This window comes from Gekko japonicus, unplaced genomic scaffold (assembly GCF_001447785.1).
Source record: "Gekko japonicus isolate JY-2015 unplaced genomic scaffold, Gekko_japonicus_V1.1 scaffold1853, whole genome shotgun sequence".
NCBI lineage: Eukaryota > Metazoa > Chordata > Lepidosauria > Squamata > Gekkonidae > Gekko > Gekko japonicus.
In genome coordinates, this window is record NW_015171559.1 from 203,832 (window position 1) to 214,401 (window position 10,570).

General features: G+C 41.7%; 1 protein-coding gene across 3 annotated transcripts in view; it reads right to left on the bottom strand.

Moving 5' to 3' along the window:
- Positions 1-3,037, bottom strand: part of ATF7IP (activating transcription factor 7 interacting protein) — a 133,174-nt gene extending 130,137 nt beyond the window's left edge. The window contains exon 1 of one of the 3 annotated variants that reach the window (XM_015419724.1): positions 2,879-3,037. The gene's annotated coding sequence lies outside the window, so the exon portion shown is untranslated. Of the gene's footprint in view, positions 1-574; positions 608-2,377; positions 2,477-2,878 lie in introns of those variants that run through there. The other 2 variants (XM_015419726.1, XM_015419727.1) reach the window with 2 other exon arrangements.
- Positions 3,038-10,570: the final 7,533 nt, after the last annotated feature.

Here is a 10,570-nt window from a genome sequence, read left to right on the forward strand (position 1 = left end):
CTTAGAGAAAGAGAGGAATGAAAATATAACACCATAAATAAATCTGCTTACATGTGACCATACAAATTAGCAGCCTCCTATTTTCAACATAATTTCTTGCATTCCTATATATTACATTTTGCTATGTATGAAATACATTCAGGCAATGTTTATAGTGTACGTATACTGTTAGCTTGTACTCTTCTGTAAGTGACAGCATAAAGCAACATCCTCAAATACTTTCAAACTTTTATTAATCTCAAACAATTTAATACTCAACTTCTTTGCTTTATATGCATTTAGATTATCTGTACCGCTGCCCTGCTATACAGAACACCCTGGGCAGATTACAATACAAACATCAAAATATTAACAACTAAAAATGTTAAATTCAAATACTAAAACACTAGATACACAATATGAAATTAATTGCTACAAGTACTGCAAAATAGGAGAAAACAGCACAAAACTCATCAACAATAACAGAACAGAAATCCAAGATAAACTCTTCTTGTTGTATTAATCCAACCAAGTTTAACTGTGTTATTTAATTGAAAGTTAGTTTTTTCAACAGTTATTTCATTTAGCAATCTACCTTTCATTTAGGAAACTAGCCACAGGAACATATGCACCCATCACAGTTGCAGTGTCCACACATTGAGGAATCCCCAAATTCACAGCACAAACCTGTTCTCTCCCTTCTCTACATACAGAAATGGCTGTCACACCAAGCCATTATGTAAAATGGGAGGTGTTTGTGCACACTTCCTGTATCCCCTACCTAGCCTTCCCCTCCCCCATTCCTGAACCACACAGACCTCCCTTTCCAGATAACTGTTTGGTGGCCACACATGCACTTCAATGGATGACAGGCTGAAGCTGTTTAAGCCCTGTTTAAGCAGTACACCCGCATGGAAGCAAGTTAATGTACATTCCCTGCACACACATGTACAGTATCCATCAGACAAGGATCATGTCTGCAGTTTGAAGCTTTACATAAGTCACTGCTTTAAACTTTGCACTGGACAATATTATCTACCCCATTTCACTTGGCACAAGGTCATCTACTGTAAATTTCATGAACACACATACTTTTGTCCAGAATTCAGAGTAGTTACAGCATAACACATATTTCTCCACATCTGATAAAATTCATCATATAAAAGACAACAGGAAAACGAAATGGAGGGAAAAAGTGATTACCTAGCTTTTAAAAAAAGAAATACCTTCAAAATACTCACAAAATATAACTATATGATAGCTAAAGATACAACCCTCTACAGTAAGTTATTTTCAGATTTAACCAATTCAATTGACTCCAGTTCTATGATGACTCATATTAGGATAGCTCTGAGAGGGTCCCCCCCTGAGAAACCAACAACAAAACTAACACTCAACATTTATATAGCGCTTTAAAATGTTTGAAGTGCTTAATATTATCTCAATAGTCTATAATCCAATCCTAAAGTCTTTATTTTTACTTAGTGATAAAAACATGTCATACTGTAAACATGGTATCCATACCACCATTAAACACTGACACACACACACAAATTAAAGCATGCTCTTAAAATGGTATCAAGGACTTGCCTTCAAGCAATAGCATTTGAGGTACCAAATGCTTCAAGTTACCCCCCCCCCTCTCCAAATTGTGGTACAGAATTTCAGACAACATAACTACGGCATTTTCCCCTCAGAAATCAGAACAGCCCAAGCATATTCCAAATGACCACATGTACCCAGTTCTAGTGCAACCTTAAACCAAGGCAACAGGTTTTCACAACTACTTGTGTGTAATACAAATTCGGCCTGTGAAAAGGCCATACGAAGCCACAAAAGAGGCCCCTCCCCAGGACCTGCCCCACAGGAAGAAGTCCACAGTTTGGCACTTCACAGCACCCATACATGGTAACCAGGAGAACAGAAAGACAAGTGTGACACTGTTATTCAAAGATACCAAGGTAGCAGTGTTGGGGGAAAGATGAAAATACTAGAAAGATATAGTTGAAGTGTTTCATTTTGTTTTTACTTTAGATATTAAGATACATAGGAAATTTTAATTATGTAGATAATCTTTAATTGTAGTGGTTAATCTTTACAGAAATACCCAAATATCCTTTCATTGTGTTTGCGTGTACAATATAAGCAGACTTTGACCAAACGTTTCAGAAGTGTTTGCAGTGCTTTTTGAATGAGATTAATAACTACAATTAATTACTGTCAAATTCTACACAGGAAAAATATGGTTAATTTTATGTATATATTATACACAATGAACAAATATTCAAGTATTTCTATAAAGATTAATGATCATAACTGCAGATTACCTACAACAACTGTCTTTCACAGACTAGAACTCCAGCAGAATAACCATAAATCAGAATGGAGCACTACTAACCGATCGTTCCAAAAGTCAGCTTATTTCTTCACCTCGTGTGCTGTAGAACCAGGCAAAAAAATCTGATCCTTCGCCAGGTGAACAACTCCTCGTGGTTAAACCCGACGACGCCTCTCCACTTGCACGGAAAATAGAAACGAGGACTCCAGGCGCGCTTATGCACTGCGCATGCCTAAACACATATTTCCTGTGACTAGAGAGGAGTCCTCCAGCTGGCCAGAGCGGCGTTCAAGATGGGAGGAGGAAAGGAGCGAGAACAAACTACCGCTTGGGCGCAGCACTGATCCGGCAGGAAGGCTCCGGCTCAACTAAGACTCGGAAAAGGCAGGTTAGAGAGATTCGAAAATAACATAAAAGAAATGCCTTCCGATGTAAAGAGTTGCCCGAGGCGATTCGCGCCAGCTACTTCGTGGACAAGTAGCCGTCGGGTGCTATCGTGTCCGAAACAAAATAAGAGCGGTATGGTGCCCCCACGCCCTCCCTCTCGAGTCCGAGGAGTACCTGAGTTTGTGAATCTCTCCGTCGCCAGTGCTTCACTGCGCTACCCGCGAGCGCTCCAGTCTGCCTCCTCTGCTGCCACCGCCGCCGATTCAAAAAAACACAACCCACAGCACGCGCTTGGCCGTTATGCAAATGAGCTCCGATCTCCTCCCACTCCTTTTTGGCCACACCTCCTTCGAAAAAGCGGGGCGCTGGATGCGGGAGCGGCGGTTTCTCGGCGGCCAATCCGCACATCGGCGATTTCGACGGTTATGCAAATAAACTACAATTATTTAGCATATTGTGTGTGGCTCCTCCCCCTCATGGTGGGTTTAAGGAAATTACTGGTCGCAGTACCCGAGGATTGATAAGAGATTTAAGGTGGACTGGCAGCTGTTGAGTTGTCGTGCTTTGGTAGGGCTGAGAGATAGTGTTGCGGTCGATAGGGAAACCTAGTGCAGCTGTTCGAAGGATAGGAAAGGCTTGTTTTAAGTGCTCTTTGATAGAGCAGGCGTTACTCATTCTTCACTGTGTACAAAAGCTGTCGTGGAAGCTTCATGTTGGTTTTGATACTGGCTGAGTCACTAGTCCTCAGCGTCAGTTTCCTGTTTGGGAGTTACCAGACCAAAATTTAAACATTAAAACAAAGGGTAGTGGTGTTCTGTGGAGCTAGTAGTATTCTAAAATACTTGTCTATTGTATAGTTTTACCATAACTGACATTATTTTAGGTAATTTTGGGGGAGCCTGCTTTACTTGTGGCTTGGCTATGCTGTCCTATAACAATTTTATGACTACATTTTGTGTCCCTACCACTAGTAAAACTAAATATAACTAAGACTAAATAAGATATGGCGGTTTCTGAATAGTTTGGGAACAACATTCAGCTGACCCTAAGAGGAATGGGTTGTGGGAGAGACAAATTATTAGTCCACTTATCTCCACACCTATACTTTCATCTCCTAGGATACTAAAGTTTAAAGTGGTTCAACTGCACAATTCTTTTTACTGGTTTTGCTTTTTATTTCCTGTTTCTGTCTTAGTTGCTCTCAATATTATAATGATATTAAAAGTGTGCAGTCCTGTTCAGGGTGGGGTTTTCATGGGGGTTTTTTTATTTACAAATTTGACATTTTTCTGCATGCTGGGTGCCCATTTGTTTCCGGGCACAATTCAAAGTGCTGATTCTTACCTTTAAAGATCTAAATGGCAAGGGGCCAGGGTTCCGGAAGGACTGCCTCATCTCATATTGTCCAGTTCACCAGTAAAGATCTCTGTGCCCCCCCCTGCAACCAGAGAGGAGGCTTTTTCAATAGTGGCACTTCTCTTAGGGAATACCCTTCCCCTTAGGCTAGGGTTGCCAGCCTCCAGGTGGGGCCTGGAGATCTCCCGCTTTTAGAACTGATCCCCAGCTGATGGAGATCATCTTTCCTGGAGAAAATGGCTGCTTTGAAGGGTGGACTCTATGGAATTGTACCATGCTGAGGCCTCTCCCCTCCCCTCACCCCACCCTCTCCTGGATCCACCCCCAAAGTCTCCAGGTATTCTCCAACCTGGACCTGATAACCCTACCTGAGGCTCATCTGGCACCTACATTGCTTTCTGTTAGGTGCCAGGCCAAAATGTTTCTGTTCACTCAGGCTTTAAATTGCAGGGTTGATTTAAAAAGCAAAAATAAATTAAGGGATCAGTTTTTTTAAACAGAATTTTGGTCTCAAAACTGTTACTTTAAGCTGTCAGTGGTGAATTTTTATGCCTATATTTTGATGCTGGTTGGGCTTTTTAAGGTTGGATTTATTTATATTTTGTAAGCCACCTCAAACAGATTCCTGGGTAGGTGGCACAAGTTTTTAAATAAATAAATACATAGAGGATCCCTCAATATGCAGAAACTTAAATCTTGTTTCTGGCCTTACCCCTTTTCTTGCCTTAATAAGTAGACCATGTAAATTTGATATTGGAAGGAACAAAAAGAGAAGCCATGAGGAAGTGGGTAGGGGCATTTTGAAATCCTTTCCAAGAACTTTCCCTTTGCTGGATTCTATAAACCCTCAGAGGATTCAGCAAGATAATTTTTATTTAATAAAGTTTTATTCCACCCTTCTTCCAAGGAGACCAGAGTGATGTACTCCCTTTATCCATATCTTCACAATAACTCTGTGAGGCAGTTTAGGCAGAGATTGAAGGACTGGTTCAAGATCACCGTAGTGAAGTTTTGTGGTGAGGGGAACATTGAACCTCGGTCTTCACAGACCTCATTCAACATTCCAGCCACAGTAGTTCTTTAACTGATGCAGCTGTTGTTGATATTCTGTGTCTCCTGTGTTCCAGGCAGTTTGGGGCAAGTTTTTTTCCTTCACACATTTGCACTGGCCAGCACGTTCATACCCACTGCTCCTCCGCACACATTCAGTCAATGTGCAAAGCGTCATGTGTTGGACAGTGCTTAGTCTGAACCCCCAGAGTATTTTGTGATTAGTGCCACCCCCAGATAGCCATTTTGTGATTGCTTCCCTGGTAGCAGCCATTTTGTGATTGCTTCCCTGGTAGCAGCCATTTTGTGGTGCCATTTAGTATGCTTTCTCAAAATTCCAAAAGTGCCCACAGCCATGAGTTTAGAGCTCCTAACTTACCATATCTGTGTGGATGGCCGGACTTTATTGTTTCTCTGATTGGCACAAACCATGTAGTTACTATTTGATGTAGTAGGAAAGTAAAGATCTGAGAATGATGGACTTGGGAGATAATTTGGAAATTACACCTCTTCAAAAATTTGTCCCCTGCCCCCAGCCCTGACCTGGATAATCCAGGCAAGCCCAATCTCGTCAGATCTTGGAAGCTAAGCAGGGTTGACTCTGACAAGTACTTGGATGGGAGACCTCCTTGAAATACCAGAGGCAGGGGCAGGCTTTTTTCAGCCACCTCTCTGAATATCCTCCAGGCCCACAGTAGGGGTCAGTCACCAGAGGTTACCATGACTTCCATGTGCACACACAGTCAGCCGAGGTTGTCATGACTTCCAGGTGTACACACTCACATACATATATTTTAAAAAATTGTCCCTTGCAAAATTCTGTAAACTCTCACGGGATTGAACAGGATTTCCCCCCCCTTGTTCCTCTACTCCCCCTCCTATTGGAGGAGGAGGGGATCTAGAGATTTTGTGCAGGCTGCTGTTACTGAGATGCCTAATTTACCCAGTAAAGGTATAGTCATCTGGTATATATTAAGGAGAGTGGGGAAGGAATGTGATGCTGTTCATTAATGCTCAGTTCTTTGTAGACCTACATTTCTAGTGGAGGAGCTGATTACTAGAATTATTTCACTGTAGACCCAATTTGCTTTCCTACTACCTTCCTCCTGCGCTCTCCACCTTCTTCCCACATGCATCCACCAATGCTGTCCCAAGCTAGTGTAAAGATACTTTGGGTAGGATCCAAGACAATTGGTATCTTATGGGAGTGCATGCATAAAGTGCAGCTTGAATAATCATCTGGAAAATACTCAAAAGAAGCATAACTTCTGACCAATGTTCCCTTTAAACTGTAGAGTCTTATGAGCAAAAATTATACTTTGTGAGCCACTGGCATTAAAGTTGTGAGTGAGCAACTTGGCTGCTGCATAAATTAGTTTGCTCTGGAGCCATCCTTCCTGAGCTAAGACAGAAATGTGTGAGCAGGAGGCTAAAAAACGGTGAGCTAGCTCACACTAACTCAGCTTTCTGGGAACACTACTTCTGACATGTTCCATATTGGACTGAATATATCCCGTCTCAATTGGTTGAAGAATGCACAAAGAGCCCTGCTGGATCATCTTATAAGTCCATGGCTGAACCATATGCACTGGCCAATAGTCTTCCTGGTTCTCCTTCTTTGGAAAAGTTAAAACAGTATTTGTCCCATTCACAGAACAAAGAATAACAAAGAATAACACCAACTTAAAAATAAAGGCAAATATTTATCATAGTAGTAGATCGATAATATGGAGTAGTTGAATAAAAATGGAATGAAATTCAGCAGCCACAAATATAAAGTATTGGTATTGGTAATCTGACTAAGTAGTAGCCTTACTGAGAAAGTGTTTAGTAGATCACAAATCATGCCATTTAATTACACTGTGAACATATTTTCAAATGAAAAATGCTACATTAGCCTATATTAATGAAACAGTTTTATTTGAGGCTTTGGAAATGACAAGGCTGCTTTAATCAGCAGAGGTAAAGCTTCATATGGAATATTACATTCAGTTCCAAGTGACTGTAAGAAAAAGACTGGTAAATTGGAAACTATTTAAATTACAACTATGATAACTAAAATATAAATAAAGGCAAACAGAAATGTTTTAAAATAACTTGCATATAAGGTTAAGCATATTTTTAAAACATTTAAAATATGTCAGAAATATGGAAAACAGTTCAACGCATACACTGCATACCGGGCATTGGCTCGGAGAGATTATGGAACCTCTGTCTGTGTACATATGCATTTTCATTATTTAGTAATAAGTAATATAATATTGGTTAGGAAGGCAGAAGGACATTGTGCTTCTCATATTCTATGGGGTCAGCCTGCCTCTTGCTTACTAGTTTTAAGAGCCTAGCCCTAGCAGTTATACTGGATCCAGCATTACTGCTGGAGATGCAGATACGAAAAATAATAATTCTTCCAACTTAGTTTAGCCTGGAAAGTAGACCCTACCTTGTCTCAGCTGATCTAGCCATCTGGATCCATACCATGTTAACATTGAAACTAGATTATTGTAATGCATTCTAAATGGGGTTTGACCTTGAAGTCAGCTCAGAAACTCTGGTTGGTATGGAATGCAGCAGCTTGGCTACTATCTGGTGTTACACCGAGTATACATATTACACTCATTCTCACTCTGAGGGGAAGGACATTTTGACAGGGGTGATTCGACAGGACTAAAAAATGTTCAGACTTCTTGTCTTCTGGGTGGAGTCATCCACTTTCCTCAGTTTGTTTCCTGCCTCATTAAGGAGAGCAGGCTTTTGTAGGAGCTGCTCAGCAAGGCCTCTGTAACTCAGCGGAAGGCACCTGATATTCTTATTTCTATACTTTATACCTATTCTTTATGTGTGTGTATATATATATATGTATAGATACACACACACACTTCCATTTCTCTTTGGCATACTGCTTGTTCCCCCACACACACCTTCTGAAAGTGGAGTGGTTAAGGCAATGGAGAACATAGAGAACTTCAACAAATCCTCAGACAGCTCCATTTCCAAGGAGGATGGGGACCCCCTTGTCCTTCCAAAAATGTGAGGAAGGAAGGGACTACTCCCTGAAACAGTCAAGCAGGCGCAGACTTGCAGAAGAGCGGCCAATGGCAGACAAGCAGAGATGGCGATAGAAGCATGCTACACAATTTGACTGCACCTTGGAGGATGCCTCAGTGGCAGTGACCAATTCAGGTGGGAAGATCCTCGATGCTGAAAAAAATGGCGGATGCCCAGGCTCAGCACTCATGGCCACAGCAGAGTGGTCAGGGAGACAGAGCACCACTCTAGAGCAACGTAGAGATGTCTCCCCTCTCTCCCAGTCACCATTTTCAAGACGCCTCCCAGAGATAACAAGCTGGTTTCATCATGCAATGTTGGGGGACATCTAGTCCCTGCAAGAGCAGGTTGCCACTTCCCCACAAGGGAGCTACAAAAGATAAAATTCAAGGTCCTCCTCCTGATCACATTCCCTCCCCTTCCCATGGATTGTTCAGAGGGGGAAGCAGGGAAGATTCCTCAGGTAGGGGGCAGGTTGCAGGGCAATATCCCTGGCTGACTAAGGTGGCACACAAAAATGATGGTGCTCAAACCCCACCCTTCTCACAGTGCCCCAGCCCCCTTCTATGGGGGCTCAGGGGAGTCAAACAGTTCTTCTGATAAGGAAGAAGGGAAAATGTCTGAGGAGGAGATAATAGTCCCTGAGCAACTCAAATGGCTCTTTAACCAACAGGGACTAGACCAATTCTAAAGCCAAACAGGAAAGAGATTTTCTTTCTTAGATAACTTAGTATGAGAAAAAGTAGTGTAGTTCCCAGAATTCTTTGAGAACAAAATGAAAGAGGAATGGGCAAACCCTCTTTCTAATAAACAGAACCTGGGTTTAGCAAAAAGTTTTTATTCTTTGTCTAACCACACTATAGATCTCTTACAGGTTCCATTAGCAGATGCTCCTGTCATAGCTCTTCTCTCAGGGGGCTTGTTTACTAAAGACAGGAACAGATCCCTATGTGACCAACAGGACCATAAATCAGATTATGTTATGAGAATATCCCATCAGCCACATCATCTCTGTTTTTGAGGGCTTCCATTGTTAGGGTGAGGAAGCTAGTTCAGGTGATGATGAAGGAGAACAAAAGACCAGGGAAGGTGCCAATAGGCTCCTTAGAGCAGTCATATTTATGGCTGATGCCACTCTGAACACACTGCCTTTCTTTCCATGCTGTGTCAGTTGTAGCAGCGTATAGAAGCCTGTGGCTCAGAGCATGGCAATCTGATTACCATTTCAATCTAATATTTACATTCTTTCTGCTTCAAGGAAGTAAATTCTTTGGAGACAACCTGGTCAACATCCTGGTAGAAACCAAGTATAAGAAGAAAGCCATGCCTAGAACATATAAAATCAAAGAGCTGGAAGGGACCTCCGGTGTCATCTAGTCCAATCCCCTGCGCAATGCAGGAAATTCACAAATACCTCCCCCTTCACACCCACAGTGACTGTTGTTCCACACCCAGAAGATGACAAAAAAAACCCTCCAGGATTGCTTCCTGACACCAAAGTGGCTATCAGCATTTCCATGGGTGTGTAAAACAGGGCCATAAGAACTAAGCACTGAAGCAACCCTTCCTGCCCTCCTTCTCATGATCTGCCTAAGTTCACAGAATCCACATTGCTGTCAGATGGCCATCTAGCCTCTGTTTGAAAATCTCCAAAGAAGGAGAGCCCTCCACTTCCCAAGGAAGCCTGTTCCACTGAGGAACCGTCAGGAAGTTCTTCCTGATGTTTAGCCAAAAACTCTTCTGATTCAATTTCAACCCGTTGGTTCTGGTCCGACCTTCTCGGGCAACAGAAAACTGTTGGGAAAATTGGCAAAAATACTTAGATATTCAGAGTTTGCAATGGATCTTTGCTTCACTGGAGAGAAGGCATTTCTTTTTGTGTAAAATCTTTATTTCTAAGGGAAGGGTACACAGGAAAATCTACAAAATAAAAGACCTAAGGCTACATCTCTACAGCTACAGAACAGACCAAACACATGGTTTCACAACAACAACTGTAATGGAGACTCTTCTTCTTGACTCCTAGAAGGAAATCACCTGAATACAATAACCAATGATTGTGAGTAAACAGACTTAGATTTCGGGGACTTTGTTTTCATTGGCTCTGAGCCAGGTTTCCCTTCCAGGTCAGTCTAAACAATAGCACACAAGGTAAACAGATTAGCCCTATAATGGCTTGCAACACAAACATTTTTCCAACACCCCTTCTCAAGGTCTAACATGTGAGTCATTATTCATGCACATACAAACATCATTCACTATTCACTTTGATATTTGGATCAACCATATTCAACATTTTACAAAGGTGTTCAAATTTTTCTTTGGTCAGTGGCTTAGTCAAAATGTCAGCCACCATTTCCTCTGTGCAACAATGTTCAATCTCTGTTAGCCCCTTCTGGTACAAATCTTTCA